The sequence below is a fragment of the Zosterops lateralis genome, assembly GCF_965231275.1.
Source record: "Zosterops lateralis genome assembly, chromosome: 7".
NCBI lineage: Eukaryota > Metazoa > Chordata > Aves > Passeriformes > Zosteropidae > Zosterops > Zosterops lateralis.
In genome coordinates, this window is record NC_139767.1 from 30,538,441 (window position 1) to 30,562,014 (window position 23,574).

Below are 23,574 nucleotides of genomic sequence, written 5' to 3' on the forward strand. Positions count from 1 at the left end.
AATTTGGGATTGGTTAGCCTAAAAAATATGTACAATGCAAGAAATGCTCATCTTTACTGTGTTTGGAAACAAGCCAAGTGTGGTTTCCTTGTGCTTTAAGACATGAGGTATTGCACTATTCTGAAATAGGGAAATACACTTGCTGCAGTCAGTAAAATAGCACAGCAGAGGAGGAATCCAGACAAAACCACTAATTTTCCTTTCCATAGGGAAGTGATGGGGAAGATAGCTGGAAAATTTTGCTCAAGATTTCCAGATACAGCATTTTCATAATTAATTGCTTCCTATGATTGCTTTTGGGTGCTTTCTGCCCTTTTTTCCTCCGAGATGTAGAAAGACACTGCTCCCAAGAGCTGCACAGACACGATTTTACTTCCAGAGGAATGCCTAAGCTACAAGCAAAGGCCAGTGTCACTGTGGCTTGGACAGAAATGGTTGTGGTGCAAAGGGAAGAAAAGCAAACTGGGCATAAAAACAAGAGTGACATGGTGGGGATATGACACAAGCTTGCCATGGCAGCTGGGGCCACATCTGGGCAGTGTTCCCATGGGACTGCAGCCCCTCTGTCCCCTCCTGCCCATTTAAAAACACCCCCCCAGTCCCTCCTTCCCCTGCTGTGATGGAGAGGGTGATGTGTTGGGGGAGCAATGATGGCTCAGAGCAGCAGCAGCAGCAGTGATAAGGATGGCAGGGTTTTGCTCTGAGACAGGCACTGATGTTTGCAGACAGGCTGGACTGCAGGCTAACATGGAAAAGAACACTTCAGAGAGATGTGAAATGCTGTGTCTGCCAGGGCTGGGGGGAGGGCACGTTGCTCTGGTGTGAGAAAGACACATTTTGTGTGGGGTTGTCAAGAGGTGCCCAGAACAGGCATCCTTCTGCTGGGGGTGAGCATGGAGCTCTCTAGGGAGGAGAGAGTGGCATCATGTGCTGGAAGGTACAGCAGGATCTTAATGCACTTTACTGTGTCTGACTGGGGAGATCCCAGAGTCTGACTGCAGACAAGCAGCTTTCAAGATCTCAGCCTAGGAGAAAAAAATTCAATGTATTCACTCTTTTTAGCACAAAACCCAGAGTTGTTTGCCTTCCTATTCCCTTAGCAATGTGGTGAGCAGCAACATTGCTCTCTGTATGAGGCACTGGGATTTTCCTAAAGGACTTTTCCCAGGAGACCAGACGCACTGGGACAGTCCAGTGCTGCCCTGGGCCTGCTCTCTGCAAGTGCCTTCCTGTGCACCACAGGCTGCATTCTCTGCTCCATACTCTTCCAAAGAAATTTGGGTGTAATCTGAGATATTTCCTGCACCAACTGCTTACAGTACATTCTGTTTTCTTCCAGTAGATGTGGAGAGCAGTCATGAAGAGCTGCCTAGAGCTTAAAGGGCAGTGCATGAGCTTGCTTTCCTTGAGAGGTCCAATATAAAAAGCCCAGGCAGTCAATCTTCTAATTTCACAGGGATCTGGTTGAAAAAGGGGACAGGTTTTGGACCGTTTCTTTAATCAATGACTGCAGCATGCCTGATGGACCACACCAGGAATGTATTGCTGTTGGCTTTCTTTTTTCCTCCCTAGCTGTCTGATTTTGGCTCCTGCTGAAGTCTACTGGACCAGGAGCTCCACTGGACTGCCCTCACACATCCATTTCTATGGGCAGTCTCTGCACAAACCCACCTCTGAACTCCATCAGCAAACGATGCAACCAAATAGAGAAGCTGAAAATATTAAGAGGCTCAGAGGTCCTTTTCTCTGTGCTTCCTTAAGTGCCTGTGCTAACCCTGGCAGCTGGAAAACTGCCTGTCTGCAATGTCAAATATCCACATGGTGGTAGAAGACATGTTTTGAAGCAAGAGCTTGGGTTACGGCTCTGAAATCTTAGCATGACCTTCCTCTCTCCTCAGATTTATAGATTACAGCCTTGGTGAAGGCAATGTGGTTGCAATGCTAAAGACTGTCTAAAAGCTTTTAGCAGCTTGAATTCTGAAGCCAATTTATTCCTGAGCTGAGCCCTGAGTTAGTAGTAAAGAAAAAAAATGGTTGATTGAGTGAGCATATTGGGCTGTACAAGTGACTTAATTTTCATCACACTTCACTAATGGCAAAATTACATGTTGGAGGTACAAACAGCCTGGGGAAAAAGGAGTGCATTTTTCTAATGTTGCTGTTAGAAAGTTATTCTGAGACTCTCTGCACATTCAAAACTGATTATATTTCAGCATGGTACCACAAGCTGTCCTGATTGCAAATTCATCCATTTCCCCTACACAAAATAAATAAAGACTCCTACTTTCACAGTTGTTGAGAATCCAGGCATTTTGCCCACTCCTGCTCCACACTATGAAGCAAAATGCTTTGACTCTTTCAGCAGGGGAGGATGCCAGGAGAATCTGTGTGTTTCAGTGTTTTCTTTATCTGTTTTTCCTCCTGAGAAAGATTTGTTATGAAATCATTGGAATAGAGTCCTGGAGACTGGATTTGAAATTTTAGCCATGTCACAGACTTTTAAAAGAAATTGTGGTCTCTATGTCTGTCTTCTGTCTCTTTGGTAGAGCTGCTGGAGACTTTAGGACTAATTCTATTTTACAATGCTGTCTTATTAATATAAATTTTGCAATGACAGCTGTTAGTAATTTTGACATGCTAACGAATTTTCTAGACTTTCAAAACTGGAAAGAATGTTTTTTAATTCTTTGGGAACTTCTGACAGCAGTCATACTTGCAAATTCTAAAGGACCAGGGAATGTCCCTGATCACTGGAAATCTATTGACAAAATTTTGCAATGAGGTTTTGCTTATGTCTTTGCAGTCTTAAACAAGGCAGTGTTTGGTAGCTGGCACATGCCAGAATGCATTAACAGCAGGCAGTTTGTGTGGAGTTACTCTGCATTTGGATGTTAAAAGTGATTGAGAGCATGGATGGAGTCCAGTCTGTGAGAACTGCCTTCAATGGCAAGGAATAACTCTGGACATGTTTATTTACCAGTGAAAACACCCTGTTTTTATTCCACTGAAAATATTTTTTAAAAAATTAAAATCTTGATATATAATCAAAAAGAGCAGAATAGCAAATGTAATTTCTGCTAAATTGAATAAAGAGTTTCTGCTGGTCCAAATGGCATTGTTTTCAATTTTCTGCTCATAAAATCTGGAAGAATTTAAGCTTTCAATTCCAATTTTTCCCTTAAGCTAAAAAAAAAAAAATAATCAAAACCTCAAAAAAGTAGTGAGGAAGTGATAGATTTTGGGGGATTTAATCTGATGACTGAAACAACTCCACCACAAAACTTCGTTACAGTGCCAGCAAGTCTTCCATATCCCACCTTTCTTGTCTGAGCAATCACGTAACTCAAACTTTATTTTCAATTTAGAAGTAATGAATTATTAAATTTATTTTAATAGGTGTCTTTTTTAAAGTTCAAGTTCTCGGAGTCCTTGAGCTGAGTTTTCTTGAATACTTCAGTGAAAACACTTAAGGATGCCCACATGGTTTTTAAGCAAGCTGAGGGCATCAATATGAATATGAAAATATTCTTTTAATTTTTATGGATAAGAAATTATTAAAAACTCCCAAGCATGAGCAATCACACTGATAAATAGCCATTTGATTGCTAAATTTAGATTCAATATTATAAACATGAAGCAAATATTCAGAATTATATATTCTCTCAGTAAAGGGAAAAGAGAATCACAATTGTTTAGCATTAAACAATATACTTAATAGAACAATAATTAATTAGAAAACTTACAAAGCCTTCTAAACATACTCTTGTCCTACAATAACTTGCATTTTCTTGTGTCAGCTATATTCTGAGTAGCTCCTCTTCTCCACTGGTCTCCCAAGGCAAATGTAGGGAGCCTCTACATACATTTAGCTACTAAATAAATTGAGTTTTTTCAGCTAAATACAGTTGCTTTTGCAAGGCAAGCACAACATCATGTCATGTTTTCTAATGTTTAATTTCTGAAGTATCTTCAGGCCAAGATATGGGATGCACAGCTTCTCTTTTCCAGGTCATCCCTCTGTATAATAATTTTTTAACAGTTTTCCAGAGCTGTGCTCAATCTCCCTGGAAGAGTTTCAGACAAGCAGAAAAACCATAGGGCAGGAGAAATCTCTTTCCTAGGAAGGTGTTTGGGGTGACAGTAGTAAAATGACCCATCTTACAGAACACCCCACAACAGGATTTTAATCTTAAGTGCTATTTTAAAATAAAAACTTACAACATGCCTGAGTATTGTAGCCCTAGAACCTTTAAATAATGGAACCTTTACATTTGGCATTTGGGCAGTTGTCACAGAGGACAGTAATGAGCCCCTTATTTAACTTGAATGGCTGAATAGTCACTGCCCTCACTCTGCCTATTAGCCTCCAAGTGAAATATTTTTACTTTAGTTCATTTTCTGCTAAACTCCAATTTAAAGGGTTTTTGGTTAAACTGTAATTCCCTGAATGTCAAAATACATCAGGACTAGGAGGAAAAAAGAAGACATAAAGTGATGAAATAATTTCACTTGAAATCAACGAACAGAAACACACAGTAAATGTTTTAGCTGCATTTCAGAAATTGCACAAAACCCACGAGGGGCATCAGGGTCTGATGAAAGTGTATACAATTAAAGTAAAGAGCCTGAGGCAGTGGTAGCCAAAGTACCACGAGGGTGCAGGTTGAGATAGTTCAGAGGTTTGGGGCAAGATTTTCATCAGAAAAATGTCAGTTCATTGGGGCTGAAACTTTTCACATGAATGTATTGGTCTCAGGGAAATTTCCACTGGGAGTGGTGTCTAATCTCAAATACAGAATTTTTGTAGAAGGAGAATACATGAATTAGATCAAACATCTGAATATTGGGGAATGTTTTACAGATTCATATAATCTAAATACAACTGTAAACACCTTTAGAGCTTGGACAAATGCACACTTAAGTGTCTTGGTTTTATTACCTGAGTGCCAAGGCATCTCAAGTAGACTGATGGATTTTAGTCTTAGAGATTTTGCCTGGTTGCTGCAAGCAATGATTTGGAGGAGTGGAAATAAAAAGAACTGCAAGCTGGGAGCAGGGAGTAACATTTAGATTTCAACTGAAAAAGAACAGGAGTTGAACCAGAGTAGGGTCAGACCCACCCCAAGAACAGAAGTACCAAAAGTGGAAATCACTGAATGTTTGTCATAGGAATGAACATGCAGTGTGATCTCACAAGGGTTTCATCTTCATTTTAAATGACTTCTGAAATGAATAAGAAACATGAGAAAAAGATTATGAAACTGTATATTATTTAAAATAAGAATATATAAAACTATATATTATTTAAAATAAATATAAATTATTTAAAATTTGCTAACAGTCTTTGGGGCCTTCTATTTTAAAATTTTGAGTATAAAAATCGAGACAGTCTTTCTACTGGAAAACTTTTAATATATCTATGGAACAAAGTGTAGCAGTGGCATTCAGTGACTTGTGCAGGAAATTCTTTTGTTGAGTAGAAAACCATCCTTCCATTTCAACCTTGCTTACTTTCAGTGTTACTGTGTATAAGAGACCAAGGCCCTGTGACTTTAATCTATGATTTAAAGTCGGATTGGGCGTGTGGTACTGAAAATGAGATCTTTTGCAGGTCACTTGAGCCCCCAAAGACTCACGACTTCCTTGTAGCATTTGTTATTACATTTCTGTGTTCTTCCCACCTGACTCAACGATCCATCACCACATGAGATTTAATGTATTTACACAGACTCTGTTTGCTGAGAGTTGTTTGTGCCTGTTGTACACGGTGTATTTCTGACTCCTTGGCTTTCCCAGCTCTCTGCTGTAGTGGCTCTGGGATCAAGTTGTGTTTGAGGAAAAACACCACACAGGTAATCCAAGCTGCCTTCCATCACGTCCAGATAACAGTCACCTGGTGGGAGAGATTCTTTAGGGTTAATTAACCCTAATTGTGACTCTCCCCTCCTCTTTTCAACCTCATCTCTCAATGGATGATATGTCTATAAAGCAAATACCATCTATATAATGATCTAGGTCAGTAATGGCCATGAAGAATCAAAGTTATTTAACTTTCAACGATGACATTTGCCTCTTCATAAGGGACTCAAAGATTTTCAGCCTATACACAAAGAGTTTATATATTTTTGTAAATAAAAAATGCCGTCTGCACTTACACTGCTCTATTTAGAAGTCTGACAAGAGTTACCAGGTCTACCCTTCACCAGCCTAACTTCAGTAGATTCATTCCTCTGTTGAGAAAAACAACCCATATCTTGAAATTAAATGAAAATATCCTTGTGAAACTCTGATTGCAAGGACAGAACTGATAGCTGGTAGAAAGAACCAGATGGATATAGCCAGTGATAGCTGGTACAAATGCAAAAAAAAAACAACCTTACATGACTCTTCCACTTGTGTTACTGAGGTAAATTTTAAACAGCACTTATTAAACTTCTCTTAGAAGTGCACAAGTTGGTTTTTTTCTCATTCATCTTCACGTGTTGACACCCTGTTGAGGAGCCTGTAATGCACTTTTTACTTATCCTGTGGTTTTTACCTAGCTGGGCAGCAGCCCTTTATTCTGTTATGGATAATCTCCACTCAGAATTCCCAGATAATCAGCTCTCACTGCCTGGCTGATTGCATTGCTCTTGCAATCAGTCTTGTGGTCGTTCTGCTGCACAGCTGTAATAGGGGAGCGAAGCAGCCCTGGATTTTGGATCTGTGTGTATTCTTGGACACATTTCCATGCATGCGTGTCCTCTCCTTCCTCCACCCATTCATATATGTGTGCACATGACCAAAGGTATCCTTTATGTTTGATTAGATCAGGCAGAGAACTAATAGATTTTCTTGTAGTGTTCCCTATCTGTTAATTGCCTTTGGATGAGGTGAGCTTCCTCTAAGTGTTTATGCCAACAGTCTTGGGAGGCACTGGACTTTAAGTTTGCTCCTCGCATCCAGAATGTTCTCCCAGGGCTCTGCATTGACAGGCAGTCTGCATTCAGCTCTGAGCAAAGGGCAGCATATATTTGCTTTTCCCCAGAAGCAGAGCAGAGATCAAATTACAGCCACGTTTCAGTTTATTTGGTTGCTCCCCAGGGAAACCCAGCTGAGCTCCTGTTTCTGAGCAAACTCTGCCTTCTCCCTGCCCCTCCAAACAGGAGGCAAAAGTTCAGAGTCATTTACCTCTCGTGAAGATTTCTTTTCATTTATTCCCCTGTTATCTACACAAAGAAATTCACAACTGGCCTTCAGTTTTCATACTCACTGAGTTATTTTTCAGACCTTAAAAATCCTGAGACACAGGAGGAATTGAGAGGGTGGTTTCAGGATCTGTGGGAGTCGCTGCAATTCTGCAGCTCAGCTTCCTCCAGCATCCATAGAGCAAATTCATTCCCAGCTTCAGGAGGTAAAACAAATTTCTGGCACCCCGACCTTGCAATTCCCGTGGGACACAGAGCTGGTTCTGTGATGTGTGCTTTGAAAAGGATTTTTGCTTTAATATCCATTTAATGAACAAGCATCAACCTAAAGCCTCCTTTTCAGCCTGCTGCACACACTTAATTGTGGCTGGTATCTTCCATCTGCTTAGTTTGCTCCTAACTTATCCAAATCTTTTGCAGTTTGCTGACATGGAAATAGTGGAACTTGTCCTCTTTGAAGAGCAAGACTGCTTTGTGTTATATGCAAATGCATCTTTATTTAATTATTTAGTTATCTAGTTCTTATTTCATTTAGAAATGTGCTAGCTGCCATAATCTCCTTTTTTTTCAAATTTGTTATTTAAAGGAAAGGAAACTGGAAAAAGAACTTCTATTACTGTAATGGCTTTAAAAAACATTTGTATTTTGAAATAGTCCATGAAAAAGCATATCCACTTGCTGCTCTTTAATACAATTTATTTTCCTCTACTCTTGATGTGAATGGATTTCTCATAGTGTGGTCTCTCTATGTGGCAGCTCAGCTGTAGTTTGTTAGAAAATAAAACAATGAATCATTTCCTTTAAGAAAAAAAAAAAAAAAAAAAAAAAAAAAAAAAAAAAAAAAAAAAAAAAAAAAAAAAAAAAAAAGAAGATGCTCAATGTTCTGTGTACTTCAAACACCTGGATGAAGAATAGGCCAGACTTTGTTCTGGCCAAGCTATAAAAGTCCTTAAACTAAGTCCTTCCTTAGCTGAGCATCTTCTAAGCTGATATCTTAAGCTAGAACCATGGCATAAATATCCATTAAAATTTGTGTAGCATAGTTTGTGTTTAAATCCAGCAGGCTCTGAAGAGCTGTCTGTGCTCAGCTTCTGTTTCTAAGGTGTAAAAGCAGATCCATCTCCATGGGCTTCTCTTTGGTCACATCCAGTGTATTGGCAAAAGTCTGCATGTAGGACACAACTGTCACCAACAGAGTGCAGAAAAAAATAAATTATTCAGTCTTTTTTCTTCACGATTATTTAAGATTCAACAAGTTCTGTCAGGTAAAAGAAGTTTACCCTAAATATTTAAGATCTGACAAGTACTGTAAGGAACAAAGCTGTCTGAATAACATTACGAGGCATGTACATGTTCATATTCCCTGCTGATGGGACCTGAGTCATCACAGGCTGAGTTGTACTAATTAATCCCAGCCAAAGGTTTGTCCTCTCAATTAGCAGCCCCTTAGATAAGCTGTCTGGTTGATCTACAGCTGCCCGGTGGGAAATACCCAGGTTGTGTAAGTTTTATGATTCTGACTCCCCGGGCCTGTTGCAAAGTTATTTCAAGGAGAGGAGCTGATCTGTTTTGCAAAGTGCAATAGCTGGGTGCAGTGCTCCAGGGCAAATCCCATCAGGTAACTGCAGCAGAAGGCTGGAGTCAGCATCCAAAGGATGAGGAGAAATGTGCCATCAGCTTGGCATGCTGCAAATTCCCTCTCTGAGCCACGCAAAATCCCTCTCATAATGTTGGCATTTCTGGAAACCTGGCAAAAAGGTGTTTATATTCTCATGACTGTCAGAGAAAGCAGTTCTGAAATTGTCTTAACATCCAATTTAAATTCCAGCTATAAAATACATGCCTGTGTATAAACATCACACACAGTATGAGCCAGGCCTGAAGAGCCTTAGTAACCCTTTAGTTATTTGACCCTAATAACCCTGTTAATTCCCAACATAAAACTACAACACACCTTCTCTGGCCATGGGTGATCACAATGTGCCAACAGGGGACTCAGAAGAGCACAGCATTTGTGTGGGACTGTAGAGACCCAGCTGAGAGTGCTGAACTTGAGTAGGGTTTAGGTGTATCAGTCTGCCCATCTATCTTGTTCTCCTCTCCAGTTCTCTCCTGTTCCTCCCAGGCATCATTATTACCCTTCATTGCCGTCAGTGGCTTCATGGAAGAGTGCACTTAGCCTTGGGATATCACACACAGGAGCAGTCCATCTCCCCTGTTTACCCAGGCTGAGACAAGGCCAGACACTGTGCCTGCTTAAACTCACCCTGTAGAAACTGAAGCCATAAAGTGAAGTGAAATTGAATCTGTGAAATGGAGAATGTTGGTCTGAAATCTCAGTTGCGGCTCTCTCGCCCTCAGCACTCATGAATGGAGTCTGAGCTTATCACTCCTTTACTCCAAGCCCCAACTGCCACCAAGAGACCAAGCCACAGGAGCACTGGGATTAACCTGTATCCTTTAATACTTTAATACTATCCTATTAGCACAGTGCTTAAACATGCTGAGGAATTTAAGGATGATTCAAATTGCACACTTCAAGACTTTTGGCACTTGGGAAGAAAATAGAGTTTTTGACTGATGGAGCACAATTCTTGTCCCAGCTGTACCTCTGTGACCTGCACACGCTGGTAATGTAATGGAGGGGGCTGCAGAGCCTCCGAGGGATTTTTAATTTCAAAATGGATGGCAGATATCCATTCACTAATAAATCATCTGCAGCAGTTCTGCAAGAAAGAAAAAAAGGCTCAAGGCATCTAATTTTGGTTTTGTGTGTTTTTTCCCACCCTCTGGGTTCATAGATTAACAGTTGTTTCAAGAAGGGGTGGGCACCTGACCAGCCACATTAATAGCTGAGACGTGTCATTTATACAAATTTCATTTTAATTCAGTTCATAGTGAGTGACGTATCAGTCAATACAGTTTGGTTTTTCCAAGGATTTTGTTCTTGTACTTTTCTTACATGGCACTGCTTCTTTTGGGCAAGAAAACTCCTATAGATTTATTGCCTTTCTCTTTTCTGTGCAACCTCGCCTAATAAGACCACTGCAGTGGCTGTAGCCTGTGAAATTAGCCCATGAACTCTTTGTATCCCTGTCTGTCTGTCTCAGTGCCCCTCAGATCACCCTGATAAGAGGAACTGTGACCATATCTGTCTTTTTTTATTACAGACTATTGTTGGTGTAGGTGGCAGACTGATGAAATACAGTGGGGATTTCCTCTTCACATTCAAATTTCCATGCATTTCTTTCTTTTTCTTTTCATTCCATGGAGTATCCACGAATATGCCTAAAATCAAGTTACAATATATACAGGCAGAGCATAACTGTGCTGTGCCTGTGGCTTTCTGGATGGTACTGCCAGAGTAATTTCAATGTCTCATGGCAATAGCACTCATTTGCATAAAAGCCAATTTTATATCTACAGTCTGGTTGTGGCCAAAGGAAAAAAACCAGGATTAGTGGGTTTAGATTCAATGGAATGATACTTATTGTCAGTAAAGTGATTTATTGTCTATCTACTGAGGATTTCAATTAATCTACAGGTGTTTTATATACTTGGAGCTTGTTCTTCAGCACAGATACTGAGTGTAAGTTCATGGCCTCACCCTGTTGTGTATCACTCTTTCAGCTCCTGTATAGCACATAAAATGAAGTGATACCTCTGCACTAAAGACTGGCCCACCAAGGCTTTATTAAATTCAGATGTCTGGACTCTACATATGCATGTCTGTTTACACCTTATTTACTTCAAACCACCCCCAAGTGTCCTTTTGTCTGCATGTGAGTGCCATGAGGTCTCTGCCTCCTGATTTGCATGTTTGGTTTGTGCCAGACAAGAGAACAGATGATCACGAGCAAGGAGAATCAATCCATTTTAAAATTATGTTGCTTGTCATTTCTTGAGTGAAAGAGGGAGTTCTATAGGGGTTTTTTTCACCCCTGAATACAGTAGTTTGGACAGTTACTCTCAGGTTTTAACGTGGTACATAATGCCTATATGGGGAACTTGATTCCCTGATGACTGTTTGCATCACTTGGTGACATCTGTATTAACCAGACCCCTACTGAGTAAGAGGATATCCAGAATAGTCTTTTTGCGTCAGACTAATGGGACGAGGATGCATTCTTTGTGCTGCAGGCACTAGCCTGGTGTTCAACATTTTTGGAGCTCAGTTCCTGGCACCATCACACAGTGTATAATGGGAGGTGAGAATTCTAGGGCTACTTTTTTTTTGCAGTGCCTAAAGTACCAAGTGTATATCTACTGGCATTTTAAAAAGCAGCAGGGAATTGGCTTCCATGGGGCTTTCCAGCATTCCCATGGAGCTGACTTGCACAATAGACCTCCACCATTTAGGATTGCATTCCTAAAGTCACCCAGGTATTGGAGTCACAATGCTCATAACAAAAGGCATCCAACACAGTTTTCCTGTACAATCTCTGAGTTTCCCAAATGAAGCAGGACTTACTAAAAATATTTTTGTTGCTCTAAGCTGATATGACAGGTGAAGCCTATTTTCATTATTTTCTTGCTTTTGACACTCTCAGATTGCTAACAACAACAAAACCAGAAATAATATCCTTCTTTTTTATGCTATATAATCACAGTAGAAACAATTTACCTGTTACCCTAAAGAGTTTGCAAGTAACTACCTGCAGACAAGAGGAAAGTTTTACTCCCTGCACAGGGCAGGCAGAACTCCTGCGCTGCCATTTCTTGCTCATGTTGCAGTGACTGGGGATTCATCTCATTGGGGTTGTCAGAGCCCGTGTTTAGGCAGCGTGTTCCTCATCTGACCACGCTGTCAGCTACTCTGAAGTGGTTGCTGAAATAAGATGCCTGAGAACCCACTCAGCCAAGACCTGCCATCTGCTTCCTGGTGACTGACACCAGTGAAATCTCCTGTGCTCCTGCCAGCGGAATTCTCCCTTTCAAATCACATCCTGCAGTGCCAGAGCCATTCCCTGCCATGTCATTAAAGCTGGGAAGGACTCAGACCCTCCGTTTCTCCAGCAATTTTACAATTTCAAATCTTGTTCTTTTGGTCCAGAAAAATTTGAGCAACCCAAGTACCTCTTTCTCATTTTCTATATCTGAGTTTTTGCAAAATTTTTGTTATCGTTCAAGGGGAAAGAGTGATTTTGAAAATCAATTTTAATTGAAAACAAAAGTTTCACATTGATGGCAGAACAATGTTTATTATTTCTTTTTAGTGATGTGGGAGAAGGTTTTTCTTCAGTGTCTTCTTATGCAAAAATATTTGAAAGCAAATATTTGCTCAGTTCTGACTGGTGTTGGTTTGTATTTTTCTGTTTCAATGGTGGTGCATGCTGTGTGAATTGTTCACATAGTGAGGCTCATTTGGTCAAAAATAGTAAGTAATATTGTACTAGTTTCTATGGATTTTTAACAGAAAACATATAGCATAGAATAGCCTTCTGCTTGCAGAAATCATTTAACTCCTGTCAGTCTCCAGCACCCCAAGAGAGGGACTGACTGCCCAGCTGGAACTCAGTTCTTACCAGATTTCTGAAAACCAAAATGTGTCAGCAGTCCTAAACTGGGAGCTTAAGAGCAGAATCACAGAAACATCTTGTTTCCTGAGCCAACACTTGTTTAACAGATTGATGACATGAATAGCAAATGGAGCATTTTTCAGCCACAGCTGAAGAAAATCAAATTGCAACCAGGTGCCAAGGAGATGGTGTCACTCTCTCCATGCCCCTCCTGCCCTCCATACTGTTTGAATACTCCCACCTTTTTCCCTTGCACTGGGACTGGGGTTTGCTTCTGCTGGTGAGCCAATTTCAATCTCTGTAAAAAAAACAGAAATAAAATTGTGATTTGTTTTTTGGGGGTTTTGTTTGTTTGTTTTGTTTTGGTGGATGTAGGATTTTAAGGTTTTTTTGTAAGCTGGGTGTAAATTGCTGTACTTATTTAGCAGGGTGAGGGGTTGATTGCTAATGCTGCCTGCCAGTCTCTGTTCCTTCACCTCCTCCTCAGCTGTGCTAGCACAGGTATTTTTGCATCCATTCCTTGAACTACCTCAAGGGGTTGGAACAGGTTTAAAATAACCTACTAAAAATGGCTTTTATTATTCTGGATCAGTTCTTCCCACAGTGTCACAAACAATTGTACCAAGATGGCTAAAGGGAGATGTTGGAAGGAGCTGGGTGGTCAGGAGAGGGAGAGGAGAAGGGCACAGGCTGCCAAAACAAATGCATGTCAAATCTGCCCTTAGCATGGTCCTGAATACCCACACAGGGCAGTAAAGAGCTGATGTGACACAAATTCACATCCCAGCTTGGCGTGCAATTCCCTCTCAATGTGGATGCAGCCTTTAACTGCCTGATGATAATAAAATGATTCACTGATGGAGCCGCTGCGAAGCACTTGAAAGGATTTGCTGTTCTTTAGTGAACCTGGAGCAAGAAGCACAAAGGAATCTATGCTAATTTACTGTCATGAGCTCTGTTCTTTGGGATTTATTTATTCTCCTGTTTAAGGCACAACTTGCAGCTGCCAGGAGCTGAAGAGTGGGCTTAAAAATAGAAGGAGACTAAGTGCATTACACAAAATAACCTCTAAGTAGGCTCATGTCTGTCTGTGTCTTTGCAGAGTGTCTAAGAATATATATATATATATATTTTAAATATATATATATATTGAAATCTGTGGTATTTTCAGCCTGAAGTCTCTGTATATGGCTTATTATGAAGCATGACAGGGAATCCTACACAAGTTCCAAGTTTTATGAAAACGTCAAAGCACATATGGAAAATGACTGGGAGTAGTCTTGGTTTAGAGCTCTTAGGAACAAACATATGTCACTGGGAGTCTCTAGGCACAGGCAGCACCTCTTAGGTTGCTACTGAAATTCCCTGTATCATTTAAGAGCCTTGTTTCACTTACATCTGAAATGGCTTTGGTCTCTCAGGAAGTAGAGGCAGGTAAGGCACTTTGTTCAGTGCCATCAGTAAGATACAGGGAAGCTGACAAATTCATGCCTAAGGTTTCTCTTCCATCCTTTGCTAGGCAAGTTTGCTATTTTTCCACTCTTAAAAAAATATTTTTATTAATTTTATCAGTGCACATTTGATACCTGTGCTCCCCAAGACTTGCTCATGGTCATTTGCTAATGGGATTAAGCAGTTTTCACACTGTGTGGTCACTGGTTTCACAAGCATTTGTTCCTCCAGCATGAACTGCTGGGAGCTGCAGTTCAATTGTGTCAGCTGCATCATCTGCAAGTCTGTCCTAATGAAATTTGACAAAAGTGGTCAAAGCTCCTCCAGACTAAATGGAACTGCCACATGTTTTTGACAGCTGAGATGACAGTCCAGCACATCTCTCATAGCTCAGGATGGCATGCTTCATTAGATTTACAGAATGGGATAGAGAAGCCTGTGCTAGAAGCTACTGTCCTTCAGGCTTTCACATTATTTTTTCAGTTTCCTTGGAATTCAAACAAATTAGAGCCCTTGAAAGATCAAGCATGAACAGATATAGTTTGTCAGCTACTTAAAAAAATAAGTCAGAAAAAAAAAAAGTCCACAATACTACTGGTGGTATATTGCTCTTTAAAAAAAAACAAGTCTGTTGTATTTAATTTGGGATGAGTGAAACGAATTGCAAATGGATAAAATTCAGAATACAAGTGTTGATGTAACACCCAGAGCAGGGTACAAAAGGCTCTTAAGGACTTCTCTTTTTTGGCACATTTTCATACTCTTTTGCAGACTTTTCAGTGGCTGCCCACACTGAAGTGAAATATTTGTCTAGTTGAATATCCAGGTTATATTTTATGTGTGAATTTCTTCTAATGAAACCAGTCAGTTGGACAGCCAGACATCCCACAGCATCCACTCCAGTCCAGAGTTGGAATATGAGGACAAGGAGAAAAAACAGCACAACTGCAAGCCTTTAATACACTTTCTGAACCTGAAAGTCTCCTTAGGCTGCAGAGCTCACAGGCCTGTCTTCATGGCTATCAGAGAGAATAAGGTAAAGAAAGAAGGTGGGAATTTTCTTCTCAAGGCAGTAGGGACTCTTTACATTCATTAAAATGATCATATGTGACTCACTGGAAGTTCTCCTTAGCAGTATCACTCTGCATATCTGTTACCTTAGCATTTTGAAGAAATATTTACAAATATTAATTTTTCCTATTTTTCTGTGGGATGACAGGTCCATTAAAAAGGAAATGTGGCAAAAGGCTCTTTACTTGTGCTGAGCAAATTAATGTTCAAAGAACATGCAAAAAGTAGAGAAATGTATTTTTTGTGGTAAAAGGATGCTTGGAGAAAGAAGTAATAATGTAATAATAAATCTCTTTCATCACAAGGCAATGAGGGCAGACTCCTGAGGTGAAGAGCCTGTCCCCATTCATGTCAAAGGAATTGGGCTGATTGACCTCACCACAAGTGGGAAGGACGTGGGGATGTATATCAAATATATCCTAAAACGAAAACAAAAAAGGAAACAAAAATCAGCCTCTGGATAGTTCCCTCTTGGTTAGAAATGTGCACTGGGGAAAGGAGTATAAATAATAAATCCTTAGCTCTAAGAATGATGTTTTTCACTTAATTTTTTCTGTACAGTGTGATATTACAATTTATTTCATTAAGACTTTAATTCCCTGTCCACCATGACCTTTTAGCTTGAGTAAGGTTCATAAATATTTCCCTGTTATTTCACTGTTTCTTAAGTTGCATCTTGTGAAGAACTTGGAAAGATTTGTTAATTCAGTGTGAATCCTTTCTCTCATCTGTTCTGCTCCTCTGGCCAAGCCTGTGAGTTGTGGTTTAACCCCAGCTGGAAATAGCTCAGCCTCTCACTCCCCCACACCTGGTGGGATGGGAAGAGAAGCGAAATAATATAAAACTCATGGGTTGAGATAAAAACAGATTGATAATTAAAGTAAAATATCCTTCAACAACTAGTAGGACTTTTAGTAATGATAATTTTATGGAATATTTCTTTGGCCACTTTGGGTCTCTTGTCCTGGCCATGCTCCATTCCAGCATCCTGTGCAACTTCTCACTGACAGAGAATGGGAAACGGAAATGTTTCTAGCTTTGGGAAAAAAACACTTCTTAGAAGCAACTAAAATATCAGTGTGTTACCAACATTATTCTCATACTAAATCCAAAACACAGCATTTTTTGAGTTACTAGGAAGAACGTTAGCTCCCAGCTGAAACCAGGACAATGTGAAATAGCACCACAGAGCTTTTTCTGTTCTCTTACCTCCTTAATTCCATTTAATTTCTAGTTCCTTTGTTATGTTCAGTATTTCAGCCTTGAGCTGTCTGTTCAAACTGCATCCTCAGCACGCTAGCCACTTACCTTCACTGTCTCCCATGACACCATTACATATATATTTACATTCTGATATTAATTTTATATGTCTGGGGTGGGTTTTAATCCTTACAGTTATTATATAATAATTCTCTTAACCTCTCAATTTATGTTTAGCATGTGTTTTTTTCCTCCTTTGAGATGTAGTAGCTTGTTGGAACCCTGGGCACTGAGAATTTTAGATAAATGCAACAGTAGTTCTTTCTTGTGTGTTTTCTCTCTGCTATTTGACTGGGAGAAGGAACCTACTCAAAAGGTTTTGGGTTTTTATAATCCTATAAAATTCTGCTTGAGTAATAAACCAGTTAAAATTTTGAATTTCATTTATTTTCTCTCTACTGACTTTCTCAGAAACTTACAAAAAGTCCAGTTAATTGTGAATTCTCCACACCACCATCAAAGCTTTGGGCCAAGGCTGGGACCAGGGACCAGCTGTCGACTGCTCATGGTTTTGCCTACTCAATATTTGACTCTGGCTTGAAGCTCAGGCTCCAGCCTGGAAAAAACCAAGCAGCTCAGCACTATTCCATCCAGAGGCAGCTGGGAGCAGCAGGCAGCAGGCTGGCCCAGAAACAGCACTTCTCCACAGTTCCCCTGCTCCAGCCAAAACCAGCTCTGGATTGCAAATCCTCCTACTCTGTTCCAGAAGTGATGAGGGCTAAATGATTTGTAGATAATAATAATAATAATAATAATATCACTCAGGATAATAATAACACCCAGCTGATGTTGGGACTGCACTCAGCCTGCTCGTGGTCACCCAGTGGGATGAAGGAGCATCTCTGGCAGCAGCACAAAGCAGTTCTAATTCCTGACTATCAACACTAATAACTCTTGTAGATAAAGGGAGGTGTCATCCTCATGGAATCGAACTGTCCAACATCGTCCTTCTAAATATTTTCCAGAAAATTTATTATTTGTTTTCTCTAAATAGAAGTGGTGGCCTGTTCCAAACCTCATCACAGCCTGAGATATGATCCAGTCTCACTGGATCTTCTCGAAGTGTTTGGCAGCTTGAGTGCAGAAAAGCTCTTTCTGGTTCTATTTTAGGACTTCTTAAAAATATTCTTCTATTTTCTGTTGGATTTTCCCTGCTTTGCAGTCCAAGCATCCCATCTGTACATGTAGTAGCATCCAGGTCATCTCTTTTTTCCCCTCCAGCTGCACTGAGAGATTTTCTAGCTGCTAGTTGGAAGTAAGTTTTTCCCCTGATTTTCTTTATTCTTGACAGCACCACAGATTTTTTGCATTTTTTACTAGACAGTAGCATCTTGATGCTTTGAACAGTCCGTATTCTCACTAAAGGGGCATGCAGCTAAAGGAAACTAGTGTCTGTCTTGGTTTGGAAAATAAGAAATAATGAGTGATGCAAAAATTCTAAGGAATTTAGTTTATTATAAAACCCAAGACACTTGTTAGGAGAAACTTTTTAGGATTACTTTTTTTCCTGTGTCCAAGTGATTTTGATAATATTGTGGGACTTTATCATAACTTTGCTCCTCCTCCTAAATTAAAACTGAAGCCAGATACAGGGCAAGTATCTCTAAAGACAGCAGCTGCATGGAAAACTTCACACAGTTTCAGAGCTGCAGGCTTCTCTGCTTAAGGATATTGCTGAGGAACCAGATGGAGAACAGTTTTCCATAGTTAACCATCTGGGCCCTGCAGTGATACACTCTGCCCTGAGCATTACTATGGGAATTGGCTTCATGGGGAGAAAAAGAAGAGAAAAAGAGGCAGAGAAAAGAAGAGAATAATATTTTATAATGCAAAAATATTCAGCCAAAGAATCACCATTTTGTAACGCATTGCAGTTTCCTCATGTCTGTGTTTATGACCTGTGGGATAAAAGGAAGAGAAAGTGAGACACTAATGGTTGCTATAGCATGAAAACCACCAGAAATGGTGTTCTGTTTTTGATGGAACTTTGAGTTATGGATGTCAAAGTGAAAGGCAACACTTTCTGATAGAGCATCTATTTGTTTACATTGATATATAATTTTAGGTCTTCAGGGCTTCCAGCTGTGGTTCACCTGCAGTGGTTTGCAGTGACCAGAGAAAGGTAAGAAATATGGAATACTCCAGGAGGTTTGTGGAAAACACCAAGTGCCTGGTAACTAGACAGAGTCAAAGGAAAAAAATAGAACGAGTGGATTTTCTGAGCAGTCCTTCTGTATGGTCTCAACATGAAATCTATACGCAAAAAATCTTTAGATGTTAAATATAAAATTGTCCTGGAAGCAGAAGATAAAACAGAGGTAATTTTTTTCTCAGGTGCTCAAGAGAGTCTATAATTTTCCTTGCTGTTTGCAGTCTTTAGCTGAAGTTTTCCATGCTATCCAGGCATTGCATTCTGGCTTTTTTTTCCTGCTATGTTGATTCTCCAGCATCGAATATTATGTCATCTTAATGCTGTGTGCTTTTCTCTGCCAGGGCGGTTGTAGTGTATTGTAGGATCTTTTTCCTCGAGCTATTCACCTGCCTTTGCAAGGCTTGTAGGAATCTATTGGAAACCTTTTTTCTTTCTGTCAGTTTTTTAGTGAAGCTTGACAATGGGTTTTGCCTTCCTTAGTAAAATTGGCTGAAATGGAAGGCTTATTTTTTTTTCCTAAAAAGACAGCATAGAAGGTAAAAAACTCAAAAATCTGATTCATCTCTTAGCTCTGCTGAGTTTTGAAGTACCCAGATAATGCAGGTTAGCTCTAGTGGACTATTTAATTGTATGAACCAGGATAATGAATTACTGAAAGTCACTGAGCAAATATCATCAACCTCCATGGAATATTAGGACCTTATACAGGGTTTCAGACTTTAGCTTGCTTTTTTAATGTGTGTGACAGGCTGAGAGAAATATTAAATAGTTATAAAAACACAAAGACCTGGCCATTCAGCACATTTCTAAGCTGGAATAACAAAAGGTTAAAAAGGTTAAAATTTCTATGACCTTTACCTGGATAGAATTGAAATTTTTCATGATATATGTATGTGGCAGCTGTTCTGTAAAGGGAGACAAAATTCCCTGTAATGGTTTAAATCGCTGTTTATTGTCTATTTTAACAGAGCCCTATGCCACTCCAGCCTGGTGGAGCTGTATTTGTGCACATGTGTGTTTATTGCATCTGGATGTTCACAAGGAACTGACAGATAGAACTGATTATCAGGTTATAAAAAGATTCTTATTTTTTTCTTCCCAAAAGAAAATCTGTGTGAGGAGAGTAATGTTTGGGGTTTATTTCTGTGTGTCACTGGTATGGAACAGATTGTGTGCTTTGATGTTGGGATTGGCCTCAGGCGTTAATGGCATGAAATACTTTAAGTGGGTGATATCACACATACAGGTGCATATCTCACTCTTAAATTGCTTTTGTGTGAGAATTTAAATAAAAACGCCCCCCTCTCTCCATTAATCCTTTTCTTCATCACTGCTGAATTGCAGAAATGGAAAATATGACCTGTATGAAAGCTTGGCTGCAACCTGTAGCTGGGAGGAGATGAGGACATCATGTACGTAAATAGATCATTATTTGAAAAATATTTGCTCTTCTTTATTAGTAATATATTTTATTTTTCTGGAATTCATGGGTTCATTGGCAGTTTTTCCAGTTAAAGACTGTTGTACTGACCCTCTTTCCAGACAAATGGTAGCAGAGCCTTCAACTGAACTTGTATTGTTCCTTCCTTGTTGGCTGTTGGTCTGTCAGTGATCAAGCAGTGAGTTCTTCCTCTTCATGTATAAAAATATAAATAATTTATACCTTAGAGCACAGAAAACCATGGAAAGTGTGAGGAAAATTATTCAGCTATAAGGAGTTGCAAAGAGAGAGAGAAATCTGCCCTAAACAAGGAGGAATGTCTGTTCTTGCTTTCTTCTATGACTGCCTTGAGCTAAAAAGGATGTGTCAGGGCAAACAGCTGCTTTGAGGCAGCTCAAAGGGAACACTGAAAAGTTGCTTTTGTGTCTGAAAGGAATTCATTTGAGTAGTTTTGCCCTAGAGTTGGATTTGTCTAAAGGCCTGTTTCCTTCCCCGTAAATTTGACTCTGTCATATTCTGCCCACACTGTGCATAAGCTAAAGCTCATAAAATGCATAACTGAGTTGCAAATGACATCTTTCGGGATTAATGTTTTTAAACACAGCTTTAAACACTGTTTGTTTGGTGTACTCCAACTGCTCTTGGCCATCAGTCAGAATGTGCCAAAGGGGTCTCTGCTCCGCAGGATAAGATCTGCAAATTTCCACCAGGGACACAAGATGTTGGCCAGAAACATCTTGGCCAGATGTTTCTTAGTCCTGCAATCCCTGGCCTTTGAGAGCAGACCTTGATGACAGCCTCAGCCAGCAAAAAGGAAAATGACATGTAAATTAAAGTGACAGTAAAAATTAAAAAAAAGACAGTGTCATTTATAAATATTTTTCTAAAAGAAGACCAAAGAAGGTGTCAAAGAATTTCCATGAAATCATTCCCCATGTTTCTTTTGTCTACCTGTTCCTGAAAACTGATTTTCCTTGTGCAAATAGCTCTGTGTGAGAGACAATCCGTGGTTTGAAGCCTTAAGTGATACTCATAGATGGCCTCTTGAGAGGTGGCAATAGATTTTTGGTTTCTCTGGATGATCTGCTGTATACTGAGTAAGAAGACAAAAGTCTTCCTTCTCAAATCACAGGAAGGTACCCAGGAAAATGTTAGGAAGGTTCCAAGGGGCCAAACCCTGCAGCAGAGACATGAAGACATTGAAATCAGAAGGCAATGCAAACAGCCCTTATTCTCTCTTTTTTTCTTTTATTTTTTATTTTAATGCAGTTCTCAGGCTGCAGTCAGGCACCAGCTCCTTCAGATAAAAATTAAAGTAAGAGGAATCTTTTTTGCACAGAGGAGAGGGACTTCTTCAAGAAGCATATTATCTAAGGTGCTGCAAGTTGCCTTTTTGTCATTCATGAACCTTCAGAGTGGCTGCTGAGTATTTGCCACTGCAGTGGTGTGAGGGCTGCCTTGGAGCAGTGTGAAAAGTGTCACCCTGGGAGGGCAAGGGAATGATGACAGAAGCTCCCATTGCTCAGAGGGTCCCTTTTTGCTAATAGGAAGTGGCGTGAAATACTCAATCATCATTAAATGGTCAAAGATTTTAATCTGCTCATAAAATTGCATCTAGAGTAATTGAGTTGCTCAGTGTGAGTGTCCCTAATTGTCTAATCACAGTGATCCTCTGGCTCTGAAAAATGAAAGAAGTAACATGTTTTATTAAAAGACAGAATTTATAGTAATTTGACTCCAGAAGCCCAAAGCTTGCACAGACTCCTACTGCGTTACAGGGACTTAGATTTATTCTTCCTGATGTTTGTTTAAATATCCTGTGAACATTGGAAAAACATGCCACTTTTAGAAGTTGTCCAGGCTCAGCTTTACAAGCAGCGTAGGAATCTAGGGGAATGATTGCCACACACTGAGTTGTGTGTGCAAAAAAAAAAAAGTCTATATATGTTTTAAACCAATATTAATATGTTAAACAGTGTTAATGGGTTTTAAAAAGTGTTAAGACATGGTGGGGGGTTGGAATATCTCTTGTCTGACTGTTAAACACAAATTATCTTGGCCTTGAGTAACTAACCTCTGGAGCTGAGAGAGTGTCTGAGGGAGACACAGTTGTGTGGTGGCATAGCTGAGACCCTCTTCCCTGAGCCTCCACCTCTGTCTCCTGTTTGGGACATGAGACTGAGCTAAAAGCATCTTTCTCATAGGCTGAACACTGCTGGTGTTGCCATTAAAGCACCTAACAGTCTATTTATGCCATGCAGAATTTACTAATGAAAGGTTTTAACTATTTTAGTTCCCCTTAATGGTGTTAAGAATGATGTTTTCTTTTATCTTCCCCCCCAATCCTACATGTTGTCCTGGTTTTTTTATGTTATTTTTTCCTCTTCACATCCACTTGCTTTAACACAGTTTGCCTGGTAAGATTCCTCAAACAGGAATGATCATATAAAAAGTACAGAGTGAACACTTACCTTTTATTCTTGGACAAATTGCTCACTGCAAGGGAGAGTGTATCCAGAATTGCTATACATAAAACAATGGCATTTTTATTGTGTTGTGATGAGAACAGTTCACCTTGCTGATGACCTCAGGAAAGCAAGCTGTTTCACATGTGTAATTTCAGCTAACTGAGATTTCAAAGATCCCCTTTGAACATATATCACCGAAAGCCTTGTTTTAGCACATTGACTCCTGGTGCTTCTCTTCCATCATGGGGTTTAACATGCTGATGAAAGCCTGCAGGGAATGCAGCAATGCCAATAGATCGGGCTTGGAGAGAGGCAGACTTTGGAGGAATGTGAAATGAGTCAAGAGAAACTTGGCTGAAATCCAGCAATACAGAGAGGAACTGGGAAAGGATTAAAATTTTAGGATATTAACAGCAAAGCCACAATTAAATTCTGAAATACCAAACCCAAACAAATGGAAAGCTCAGAGCCAAATTTGAGAGAATGTGCTTTGTTCAGGTGATCCTACTGATCCTGGGGAGAGCTCCTGTGTGGGATTGCTCAGCCACAGATACACAAATTAAATCTAGACTCTCTGTGTGGTGGTTCAGCAGGATCTGGTGCAGTGGGTGCCAGCAACAAAAGCAGAGCTTTCCCCTGGCTCTTGCAGAGCCCATGGAAGGCAATTCCTGCAAGCAAGTCCTGGGCAGCACTGGTGGGAATGGCAGCTCCAAGCTGATAAAATCTTGCACATGGCCAGAATGGAATAAGCTGCATGAAGGTTTATTAAGTCTCTGAGGGTGTCCAGCTCTTTTCAGAATGGCTTAATAATAGCAAGATGGTTTTTCAATAGCTCTTCAGAGGTGTTTCTTAAAGCAATAAGTTTTAATAAAAGCAAAATAACAAATACAGAAACAAAAGAAGAAGGCGAGCACGGGTGTCAGGGAAACCTCTGACACCTTGCTAAAAACACCCCAAAAAGCACGTGAGCTCCTTTATGCACCTTTATAAACATTTAATGATTTAGGAGGGATAACTCGGCTTG